This window comes from Bufo gargarizans, chromosome 5, assembly GCF_014858855.1.
Source record: "Bufo gargarizans isolate SCDJY-AF-19 chromosome 5, ASM1485885v1, whole genome shotgun sequence".
NCBI classification, from domain to species: domain Eukaryota; kingdom Metazoa; phylum Chordata; class Amphibia; order Anura; family Bufonidae; genus Bufo; species Bufo gargarizans.
This window is the reverse complement of record NC_058084.1, coordinates 304,405,693-304,418,609: the sequence shown is the minus strand read 5'-3', so window position 1 is coordinate 304,418,609 and position 12,917 is coordinate 304,405,693.

Sequence of the window (12,917 nt, the reverse complement as noted above, 5' to 3'; positions counted from 1 at the left end):
GATGGGGGGCTGCTGAAACATGGCTGAGGGCTTCTGAAACATGGTTGGGGGCTGCTGAAACATGGTTGGGGGCTGCTGAAACATGGCTGGGGGCTGATCAAACACGGCTGGAGCAAATAAATATGGCTGGGGGTTATGAGCTATAGCAGGGGGCTGATATGAGGCATGGAGTCTTATCTGAAGTCTGAATGGGGGGTATTCTTTATATTGAGCTCTGATCTGAGGTCTGATTTGGTCTTATTAATATTGGAGTCTGATCTGAGGTCTGATTGAGGGTCTTAATAACATTGGTGGTCTGATTTGGGCGGTAAGCTGAAGTCTGATTAATATTGGGGGTCTGACTGGTGGTCTGACCTGAGGTGTAATGATAAATATTTTTTTCTTATTTTCCTCCTCTAAAACCTAGGTGCATCTTATGGGCCGGTGAGTCTTATGGGGCAAAAAATATGGTATGTCCAAATGGCTACTTTGTTGAACAAAATAAATATATATGGAAGAAAAATGGACAGCACCGGCTATAAAAGTGTAAAAAGTTTATTTACCCATGTGGAACATATCAGCCGCGACGTTTCGGCTCATCCATATAGCCTTTCTCAAGCAAAAAAGATTGAACTCCTTTGCCAGGATTTCCCTTACAGCACGCAGGATAACACTGCGCATGCGCGCGTATATATGAGGTCAGACGCATCTCGTACTATTGCGTGATTAGATTGCCTTTTATACCAGACATGCGCAGTTAGTCTACCGCAAACGCTGCCTCTCTTCCGGTCAGCATTAGATTTGAGTTATGTATGCTGCATTCAGGACCTTATACTTTACTCCATATACATTTTCTTATATACCATGTATCACTCTGCTCTTTGCCAATCCGGGCACTACAGTGATTGTGTTCTTTATGTACGCTGCATTCAGGACCATATACTTTATTCCATATATATAGACCATGTATCACTCTGCTCTTTGCCAATCCGGGCACTACAGTGATTGTGTTCTTTATGTACGCTGCATTCAGGACCATATACTTTATTCCATATATATAGATACCATGTATTACTCTGCTCTTTGCCAATCTGGGCACCATAGTGATTGTGTACTTTATTAGATAATTCCCTAGAGATATACTGATTTGACTAAGTTGATAAACCTATGACCAGCATTCCATTATAATACTTTGGATCTGCATAAAATATATGATTTCACTGGATTTGTTTTACCATTGTGTCTACTACCCCAGGGCTAGTGTACACTCACCTAAAGAATTATTAGGAACACCATACTAATACGGTGTTGGACCCCCTTTTGCCTTCAGAACTGCCTTAATTCTACGTGGCATTGATTCAACAAGCTGCTGATAGCATTCTTTAGAAAAATATCTGTAAAGAACAAATCAAGGCAACTGCAAGATTTATTCTTTACAGATATATACCATGACCTGGATAAATAAGAACCTTCACAGACATTCTTTAGAAATGTTGGCCCATATTGATAGGATAGCATCTTGCAGTTGATGGAGATTTGAGGGATGCACATCCAGGGCACGAAGCTCCCATTCCACCACATCCCAAAGATGCTCTATTGGGTTGAGATCTGGTGACTGTGAAGGGCCATTTTAGTACAGCAAACTCATTGTCATGTTCAAGAAACCAATTTGAAATTATTCGAGCTTTGTGACATGATGCATTATCCTGCTGGAAGTAGCCATCAGAGGATGGGTACATGGTGGTCATGAAGGGATGGACATGGTCAGAAACAATGCTCAGGTAGCCCGTGGCATTTAAACGATTGCCAATTGGCACTAAGGGGCCTAAAGTGTGCCCAGAAAACATCCCCCACACCATTACACCACCACCACCACAGTGGTAACAAGGCATGATGGATACATGTTATCATTCTGTTTACGCCAAATTCGGACTCTACCATTTGAATGTCTCAACAGAAATCGAGACTCATCAGACCAGGCAACATTTTTCCAGTCTTCAACAGTTCAATTTTGGTGAGCTCGTGCAAATTGTAGCCTCTTTTTCCTATTTGTAGTGGAGATGAGTGGTACCCGGTGGGGTCTTCTGCTGTTGTAGCCCATCCGCCTCAAGGTTGTGCGTGTTGTGGCTTCACAAATGCTTTGCTGCATACCTCGGTTGTAACGAGTGGTTATTTCAGTCAACGTTACTCTTCTATCAGCTTGAATCAGTTGGACCATTCTCCTCTGACCTCTAGCATCAACAAGGCACTTTCGCCCACAGGACTGCCGCATACTGGATGTTTTTCCCTTTTCACACCATTCTTTGTAAACCCTAGAAACGGTTGTGCGTGAAAATCCCAGTAACTGAGCAGATTGTGAAATACTCAGAACGGCCCGTCTGGCACCAACAACCATGCCACGCTCAAAATTGCTTAAATCACCTTTCTTTCCCATTCTGACATTCAGTTTGGAGTTCAGGAGATTGTCTTGACCAGGACCACAACCGTACATGCATTGAAGCAACTGCCATGTGATTAGTTGACTAGATAATCGCATTAATGAGAAATAGAACAGGTGTTCCTGATAATTCTTTAGGTGAGTGTATATAGCCCATATCCATACGCAGATAACCCTCAGATGTGTATATTGTGCATACTCTCTTTGTTTGCTTCCTTTTTGGTTGTTTTTTATTTTACATTGTATCTATTATTATTTTCTATTTGATACATTTATCTGTGGTAATTGTAATCAACAGTGTGTGAACAAGGTCCGGGAGGACCGAAACGTTGGCCTAATTAAACTGAAAACCACTGGTGGCCTAAATAAATACCTAATTTTCATTTAGCAATTTTCGAGTGCCGTGAATTAATTTACACAATTACTGGGACATCTTCCCATCATAGAGCACCGAGTGAGCACATGAAAAGTGGAGTGCCGGCCATCCATCCTATATACTTTAATCCTGCAGCACATTCATTCTATATATCAAATAATAGATTAACAAGGACTGTGTCAGCAGTTGAACAAGATGCACGCGGGGATATATTAGACCTCTCATTAATACTGAGGCACAGTAATTCTATATGTCAACTAAAAGATGGGATTGTGTCAGCAGTTGAATAAGATACATGCAACAATATATTAGACCACCATTAATACTGCGGTACAGTAATTCTATATATCAACTAAAGGATTAACAGGGACTGTGTCAGCAGTTGAAAAAGATGCACATGATGATATATTAGATTAGTCATTTAATACTGAGGCATCCTAACTCTGCATATCAAATATAAGATTAACTGCGAATGTTTCAGCACTTCAATAAGATGCAATGGGCAATAGTGTTGATTAGTGATGAGAGGCAGGGGTCATATTTGAATTTTCAATATTCTGCGAATATTTAGTGAAATATTCGCCGAATATTTGCAAATTGGAATATTTGTTATATTCTGCGTTTTTTTACAAAGTAATGATCGCGTAATATGTGATTTTTCGTAATGCAAATTTTTATCGCAATTTTTTCAATTGCCGAGCAAAAACATGATTCCTCCCTGCTTGTGGGCCAATGAGTCATAGCACTATATTGAATATATTCATTTTTTCTAAAATTTGTAATATTCTAAAACAAGAATATATAGCAATATAGCAAATATATATATATATATATATATAAAAAAATATAGAGCAATTTAGCTAATATAGTGCTATAATCTTTTTTTTTAATAGTTAATTTTTTTTTTCTACTCTGGACTAGTGATGTCCCGAACTATTTGCGGGCGAATAGTTCCCGGCGAACATAGCTTGTTCGCGTTTGCCGCTGCGGGCGAACATATGCGATGTTCGGTCCGCCCCCTATACATCATCATTGAGTAAACTTTGACCCAATACCTCACAGTCAGCAGACACATTCCAGCCAATCAGCAGCAGACCCTCCCTCCCAGACCCTCCCACCTCCAGGACGGCATCCATTTTAGATTCATTCGGAATCTGCATTCACAGAGAGAGGAGGGAGAGTGTAGCTGCTGCTGATTCAATAGGGAAAGTGTTAACTAGGGCATTGTTCTGTGTCCACAGACTCATCTGCTGTAAGGACAGCATCCAGACAGCACCCCAAAAAGCCCTTTTCAGGGCTGGTACATCAGTAGGGATGAGCGAACTCGAACTGTATAGTTCGGGTTCGTACCGAATTTTGGGGTGTCCGTGACACGGACCCGAACCCGGACATTTTCGTAAAAGTCCGGGTTCGGGTTCGGTGTTCGTCGCTTTCTTCGCGCTTTTGTGACGCTTTCTTGGCGCTTTTTGAAAGGCTGCAAAGCAGCCAATCAACAAGCGTCATACTACTTGCCCCAAGAGGCCATCACAGCCATGCCTACTATTGGCATGGCTGTGATTGGCCAGAGCACCATGTGACCCAGCCTCTATTTAAGCTGGAGTCACATAGCGCCGCCCGTCACTCTGCTCTGATTAGCGTAGGGAGAGGTTGCGGCTGCGACAGTAGGGCGAGATTAGGCAGATTAACTCCTCCAAAGGACTTGATTAACTGATCGATCTGCAGCTGTGGATCATTGAGCTGCTGATCCTCAATTGCTCACTGTTTTTAGGCTGCACAGACCGTTTGTCAGTCTCATTTTTCTGGGGTGATCGGCGGCCATTTTGTGTCTTGTGGTGCGCCAGCACAAGCTGCGACCAAGTGCATTTAACCCTCAATGGTGTGGTTGTTTTTTGGCTAAAGCCTACATCAGGGTGAAGCTGTCACACCAAGTGCATTTAACCAGCAATAGTCTGTTCATTTTTTGGCCATATACAAAATCAGGGGCAAGCTGCGCCTGTCACCAAGTGCATTTAACCCTCAATGGTGTGGTTGTTTTTTGGCTAAAGCCTACATCAGGGTGAAGCTGTCACACCAAGTGCATTTAACCAGCAATAGTCTGTTCATTTTTTGGCCATATACAAAATCAGGGGCAAGCTGCGCCTGTCACCAAGTGCATTTAACCCTCAATGGTGTGGTTGTTTTTTGGCTAAAGCCTACATCAGGGTGAAGCTGTCACACCAAGTGCATTTAACCAGCAATAGTCTGTTCATTTTTTGGCCATATACAAAATCAGGGGCAAGCTGCGCCTGTCACCAAGTGCATTTAACCCTCAATGGTGTGGTTGTTTTTTGGCTAAAGCCTACATCAGGGTGAAGCTGTCACACCAAGTGCATTTAACCAGCAATAGTCTGTTCATTTTTTGGCCATATCCCAGTCTAATTCTGTCACTAAATCCATACCGGTCACCCAGCGCCTAAATACTAGGCCTCAAATTTATATCCAGCTAAATCTGTCCCTAGTGCTGTAGCTGGGCGAGTTATTTAGTGTCCGTTCAAGCACATTTCTTGTTCTGGGTTGAAATACAATTCCCAATTTAGCAATTTCATAATTTAGTGGTTCCTGCTATATCAGAGCTCTTTGAAATCTATCCCAAAAAGGGTATATAATATTGAAGGTGCACATAGGGTCATTCAGAGTAACTTCACACACACCCGCTACTGTGTATTTCCAAGTCTAATTCTGTCACTAAATCCATACCGGTGACCCAGCGCCTAAATACTAGGCCTCAAATTTAATTCCCTCTAAATCTCTCGTTACCCACCGCTGTACTGTTGTTGCTGGGCAAGATATTTAGTGTCCGTCAAAGCACATTTTTTGTTCTGGGTTGAAGTACAATTCCCAATTTAGCAATTTCATAATTTAGTGGTTTCTGCTATATCAGAGCTATTTGAAATCTATCCCAAAAAGGGTATATAATATTGAAGGTGCACATAGGGTCATTCAGAATAACTTCACACACACCCGCTACTGTGTATTTCCAAGTCTAATTCTGTCACTAAACCCATACCTGTCACCCAGCGCCTAAATACTAGGCCTCAAATTTAAATCCCTCTAAATCTCTCGTTACCGTTGTCCTGTTGTAGCTGGGAAAGTTATTTAGTGCCCGTCAAAGCACATTTTTTGTTCTGGGTTGAAGTACAATTCCCAATTTAGCAATTTCATAATTTAGTGGTTCCTGCTATATCAGAGCTATTTGAAATCTATCCCAAAAAGGGTATATAATATTGAAGGTGCACATAGGGTCATTCAGAATAACTTCACACACACCCGCTACTGTGTATTTCCAAGTCTAATTCTGTCACTAAATCCATACCGGTGACCCAGCGCCTAAATACTAGGCCTCAAATTTAATTCCCTCTAAATCTCTCGTTACCCACCGCTGTACTGTTGTTGCTGGGCAAGATATTTAGTGTCCGTCAAAGCACATTTTTTGTTCTGGGTTGAAGTACAATTCCCAATTTAGCAATTTCATAATTTAGTGGTTTCTGCTATATCAGAGCTATTTGAAATCTATCCCTAAAAGGGTATATAATATTCAAGGTGCACATTGGGTCATTCAGAATAACTTCACACACACACGCTTCTGTGCATTTCCAAGTCTAATTCTGTCACTAAATCCATACCGGTCACCCAGCGCCTAAATACTAGGCCTCAAATTTATATCCCGCTGAATTTGAATACAATACATTGGGCCAAATAATATATTTGTTGTTGTGGTGAACCATAACAATGAGAAAAACATCTAGTAAGGGACGCGGACGTGGACATGGTCGTGGTGGTGTTAGTGGACCCTCTGGTGCTGGGAGAGGACGTGGCCGTTCTGCCACATCCACACGTCCTAGTGTACCAACTACCTCAGGTCCCAGTAGCCGCCAGAATTTACAGCGATATATGGTGGGGCCCAATGCCGTTCTAAGGATGGTAAGGCCTGAGCAGGTACAGGCATTAGTCAATTGGGTGGCCGACAGTGGATCCAGCACGTTCACATTATCTCCCACCCAGTCTTCTGCAGAAAGCGCACAGATGGCGCCTGAAAACCAACCCCATCAGTCTGTCACATCACCCCCATGCATACCAGGGAAACTGTCTCAGCCTCAAGTTATGCAGCAGTCTCTTATGCTGTTTGAAGACTCCGCTGGCAGGGTTTCCCAAGGGCATCCACCTAGCCCTTCCCCAGCGGTGAAAGACATAGAATGCACTGACGCACAACCACTTATGTTTCCTGATGATGAGGACATGGGAATACCACCTCAGCATGTCTCTGATGATGACGAAACACAGGTGCCAACTGCTGCGTCTTTCTGCAGTGTGCAGACTGAACAGGAGGTCAGGGATCAAGACTGGGTGGAAGACGATGCAGGGGACGATGAGGTCCTAGACCCCACATGGAATGAAGGTCGTGCCACTGACTTTCACAGTTCGGAGGAAGAGGCAGTGGTGAGACCGAGCCAACAGCGTAGCAAAAGAGGGAGCAGTGGGCAAAAGCAGAACACCCGCCGCCAAGAGACTCCGCCTGCTACTGACCGCCGCCATCTGGGACCGAGCACCCCAAAGGCAGCTTCAAGGAGTTCCCTGGCATGGCACTTCTTCAAACAATGTGCTGACGACAAGACCCGAGTGGTTTGCACGCTGTGCCATCAGAGCCTGAAGCGAGGCATTAACGTTCTGAACCTGAGCACAACCTGCATGACCAGGCACCTGCATGCAAAGCATGAACTGCAGTGGAGTAAACACCTTAAAACCAAGGAAGTCACTCAGGCTCCCCCTGCTACCTCTTCTGCTGCTGCCGCCTCGGCCTATTCTGCTGCTGCCGCCTCGGCCTCTTCCTCCGCCTCTGGAGGAACGTTGGCACCTGCCGCCCAGCAAACAGGGGATGTACCACCAACAACACCACCACCACCACCTCCGTCACCAAGCGTCTCAACCATGTCACACGCCAGCGTTCAGCTCTCCATCTCACAAACATTTGATAGAAAGCGTAAATTCCCACCTAGCCACCCTCGATCCCTGGCCCTGAATGCCAGCATTTCTAAACTACTGGCCTATGAAATGCTGTCATTTAGGCTGGTGGACACAGACAGCTTCAAACAGCTCATGTCGCTTGCTGTCCCACAGTATGTTGTTCCCAGCCGGCACTACTTCTCCAAGAGAGCCGTGCCTTCCCTGCACAACCAAGTATCCCATAAAATCAAGTGTGCACTGCGCAACGCCATCTGTAGCAAGGTCCACCTAACCACAGATACGTGGACCAGTAAGCACGGCCAGGGACGCTATATCTCCCTAACTGCACACTGGGTAAATGTAGTGGCAGCTGGGCCCCAGGCGGAGAGCTGTTTGGCGCACGTCCTTCCGCCGCCAAGGATCGCAGGGCAACATTCTTTGCCTCCTGTTGCCACCTCCTCCTTCTCGGCTTCCTCCTCCTCTTCTTCCACCTGCTCATCCAGTCAGCCACACACCTTCACCACCAACTTCAGCACAGCCCGGGGTAAACGTCAGCAGGCCATTCTGAAACTCATATGTTTGGGGGACAGGCCCCACACCGCACAGGAGTTGTGGCGGGGTATAGAACAACAGACCGACGAGTGGTTGCTGCCGGTGAGCCTCAAGCCCGGCCTGGTGGTGTGTGATAATGGGCGAAATCTCGTTGCAGCTCTGGGACTAGCCAATTTGACGCACATCCCTTGCTTGGCGCATGTGCTGAATTTGGTGGTGCAGAAGTTCATTCACAACTACCCCGACATGTCAGAGCTGCTGCATAAAGTGCGGGCCGTCTGTTCGCGCTTCCGGCGTTCACATCCTGCTGCTGCTCGCCTGTCTGCGCTACAGCGTAACTTCGGCCTTCCCGCTCACCGCCTCATATGCGACGTGCCCACCAGGTGGAACTCCACCTTGCACATGCTGGACAGACTGTGCGAGCAGCAGCAGGCCATAGTGGAGTTTCAGCTGCAGCACGCACGGGTCAGTCGCACTACAGAACAGCACCACTTCACCACCAATGACTGGGCCTCCATGCGAGACCTGTGTGCCCTGTTGCGCTGTTTCGAGTACTCCACCAACATGGCCAGTGGCGATGACACCGTTATCAGCGTTACAATACCACTTCTATGTCTCCTTGAGAAAACACTTAGGGCGATGATGGAAGAGGAGGTGGCCCAGGAGGAGGAGGAGGAGGAGGAGGAAGAGGGGTCATTTTTAGCACTTTCAGGCCAGTCTCTTCGAAGTGACTCAGAGGGAGGTTTTTGGCAACAGCAGAGGCCAGGTACAAATGTGGCCAGCCAGGGCCCACTACTGGAGGACGAGGAGGACGAGGATGAGGAGGAGGTGGAGGAGGATGAGGATGAAGCATGGTCACAGCGGGGTGGCACCCAACGCAGCTCGGGTCCATCACTGGTGCGTGGCTGGGGGGAAAGGCAGGACGATGACGATACGCCTCCCACAGAGGACAGCTTGTCCTTATCCCTGGGCAGCCTGGCACACATGAGCGACTACATGCTGCAGTGCCTGCGCAACGACAGCAGAGTTGCCCACATTTTAACCTGTGCGGACTACTGGGTTGCCACCCTGCTGGATCCACGCTACAAAGACAATGTGCCCACCTTACTTCCTGCACTGGAGCGTGATAGGAAGATGCGCGAGTACAAGCGCACGTTGGTAGACACGCTACTGAGAGCATTCCCAAATGTCACAGGGGAACAAGTGGAAGCCCAAGGCCAAGGCAGAGGAGGAGCAAGAGGTCGCCAAGGCAGCTGTGTCACGGCCAGCTCCTCTGAGGGCAGGGTTAGCATGGCAGAGATGTGGAAAACTTTTGTCAACACGCCACAGCTAACTGCACCACCACCTGATACGCAACGTGTTAGCAGGAGGCAACATTTCACTAACATGGTGGAACAGTACGTGTGCACACCCCTCCACGTACTGACTGATGGTTCGGCCCCATTCAACTTCTGGGTCTCTAAATTGTCCACGTGGCCAGAGCTAGCCTTTTATGCCTTGGAGGTGCTGGCCTGCCCGGCAGGCCAGCGTTTTGTCTGAACGTGTATTCAGCACGGCAGGGGGCGTCATTACAGACAAACGCAGCCGCCTGTCTACAGCCAATGTGGACAAGCTGACGTTCATAAAAATGAACCAGGCATGGATCCCACAGGACCTGTCCGTCCCTTGTCCAGATTAGACATTAACTACCTCCCCATAACCATATATTATTGGACTCCAGGGCACTTCCTCATTCAATCCTATTTTTATTTTCATTTTACCATTATATTGCGAGGCTACCCAAAGTTGAATGAACCTCTCCTCTGCCTGTGTGCTAGGCCTAAATATATGCCAATGGACTGTTGCAGTGGTGGGTGACGTGAAGCCTCATTCTCTGCTATGACATGCAGACTGATTCTCTGCTGACATGAAGCCAGATCCTCTGTTACGGGAGCTCTCTCCTCTGCCTGGGTGCTGGGCCTAAATTTATGACAATTGACTGTTGCAGTGGTGGGTGACGTGAAGCCTGATTCTCTGCTATGATATGAAGACTGATTCTCTGCTGACATGAAGCCAGATTGTCTGTTACGGGACCTTTCTCCTCTGCCTGGGTTCTGGGCCTAAATTTATGAAAATTGACTGTTGCAGTGGTGGGTGACGTGAAGCCTGATTCTCTGCTATGATATGAAGACTGATTCTCTGCTGACATGAAGCCAGATTGTCTGTTACGGGACCTTTCTCCTCTGCCTGGGTTCTGGGCCTAAATTTATGAAAATTGACTCTTACAGTGGTGGGTGACGTGAAGCCTGATTCTCTGCTATGATATGAAGACTGATTCTCTGCTGACATGAAGCCAGATTGTCTGTTACGGGACCTCTCTCCTCTGCCTGGGTGCTGGGCCTAAATTTATGACAATGGACTGTTGCAGTGGTGGCTGACGTGAAGCCTGATTCTCTGCTATGACATGCAGACTGATTCTCTGCTGTCATGAAGCCAGATTGTCTGTTACGGGACCTCTCTGCTCTGCCTGTGTGCTAGGCCTAAATATATGCCAATGGACTGTTGCAGTGGTGGCTGACGTGAAGCCTCATTCTCTGCTATGACATGCAGACTAATTCTCTGCTGACATGAAGCCAGATTGTCTGTTACGGGACCTCTCTCCTCTGCCTGTGTGCTAGGGCCTAAATATATGCCAATGGACTGTTGCAGTGGTGGCTGACGTGAAGCCTCATTCTCTGCTATGACATGCAGACTGATTCTCTGCTGACATGAAGCCAGATTGTCTGTTACGGGACCTCTCTGCTCTGCCTGTGTGCTAGGCCTAAATATATGCCAATGGACTGTTGCAGTGGTGGCTGACGTGAAGCCTCATTCTCTGCTATGACATGCAGACTGATTCTCTGCTGACATGAAGCCAGATTGTCTGTTACGGGACCTCTCTGCTCTGCCTGTGTGCTAGGCCTAAATATATGCCAATGGACTGTTGCAGTGGTGGGTGACGTGAAGCCTCATTCTCTGCTATGACATGCAGACTGATTCTCTGCTGACATGAAGCCAGATTGTCTGTTACGGGACCTCTCTGCTCTGCCTGTGTGCTAGGCCTAAATATATGCCAATGGACTGTTGCAGTGGTGGGTGACGTGAAGCCTCATTCTCTGCTATGACATGCAGACTGATTCTCTGCTGACATGAAGCCAGATCCTCTGTTACGGGAGCTCTCTCCTCTGCCTGGGTGCTGGGCCTAAATTTATGACAATTGACTGTTGCAGTGGTGGGTGACGTGAAGCCTGATTCTCTGCTATGATATGAAGACTGATTCTCTGCTGACATGAAGCCAGATTGTCTGTTACGGGACCTTTCTCCTCTGCCTGGGTTCTGGGCCTAAATTTATGAAAATTGACTCTTACAGTGGTGGGTGACGTGAAGCCTGATTCTCTGCTATGATATGAAGACTGATTCTCTGCTGACATGAAGCCAGATTCTCTGTTACGGGACCTCTCTCCTCTGCCTGGGTGCTGGGTAGTGTTGAGCGCGAATATTCGAAAAGCAAATTTTTTTCGCGAATATCGCAACTTCGCGATTTCGCGAATATTTCGAATATAGTGCTATATATTCGTAAAAACGAATATTCGTTTTTTGTTTCCCCCCCCCCCCCCACAAAATTACAGTACACATATAATTGATTGTTTCCCAAAGGTCCAACAGCTCAGATCTTACTCACATTGCCTAGAAAGTGATTGAGGCGCGAATCTTCGTAAGGCGATTTTATTAGCGCACATGCGAATATCGGCACGTCCCAGAACAGAGGCAAAGGGCTTTGCATTCATACATTAGTGAATTGAGTTGCGAATCTTCGTAAGGCGATTTTATTAGCGCACATGCGAATATCTACACTTGTCCCAGAACAGAGGCAAAGGGCTTTGCATTCATACATTAGTGATTGAATTGAGCTGCGAATCTTCGTAAGGCGATTTTATTAACGCAAATGCAAATATCTACACTTGTCCCCAGAACAGAGAGGCAAAGGCCTGTGCATTCATATAGTATAGCACCATATTCGCGAATACGTAGAACTTCGTAAAATTCGATTTACGAATATTCGTATTTTTTATTTTACTTTCCACCTTACAGATTACATTGATCTGTACTCTGTCAACTACTGTCATCACCCCCCACTGTATCTCGATTGATTCCCAAAAGTCTCACATTCCCTAGAAAGTGATTGAGGTGCGAATCTTCGTAAGGCGATTTTATTAGCGCACATGCGAATATCTACACTTGTCCCAGAACAGAGGCAAAGGGCTTTGCATTCATACATTAGTGATTGAATTGAGCTGCGAATCTTCGTAAGGCGATTTTATTAACGCAAATGCAAATATCTACACTTGTCCCCAGAACAGAGAGGCAAAGGCCTGTGCATTCATATAGTATAGCACCATATTCGCGAATACGTAGAACTTCGTAAAATTCGATTTACGAATATTCGTATTTTTTATTTTACTTTCCACCTTACAGATTACATTGATCTGTACTCTGTCAACTACTGTCATCACCCCCCACTGTATCTCGATTGATTCCCAAAAGTCTCACATTCCCTAGAAAGTGATTGAGGTG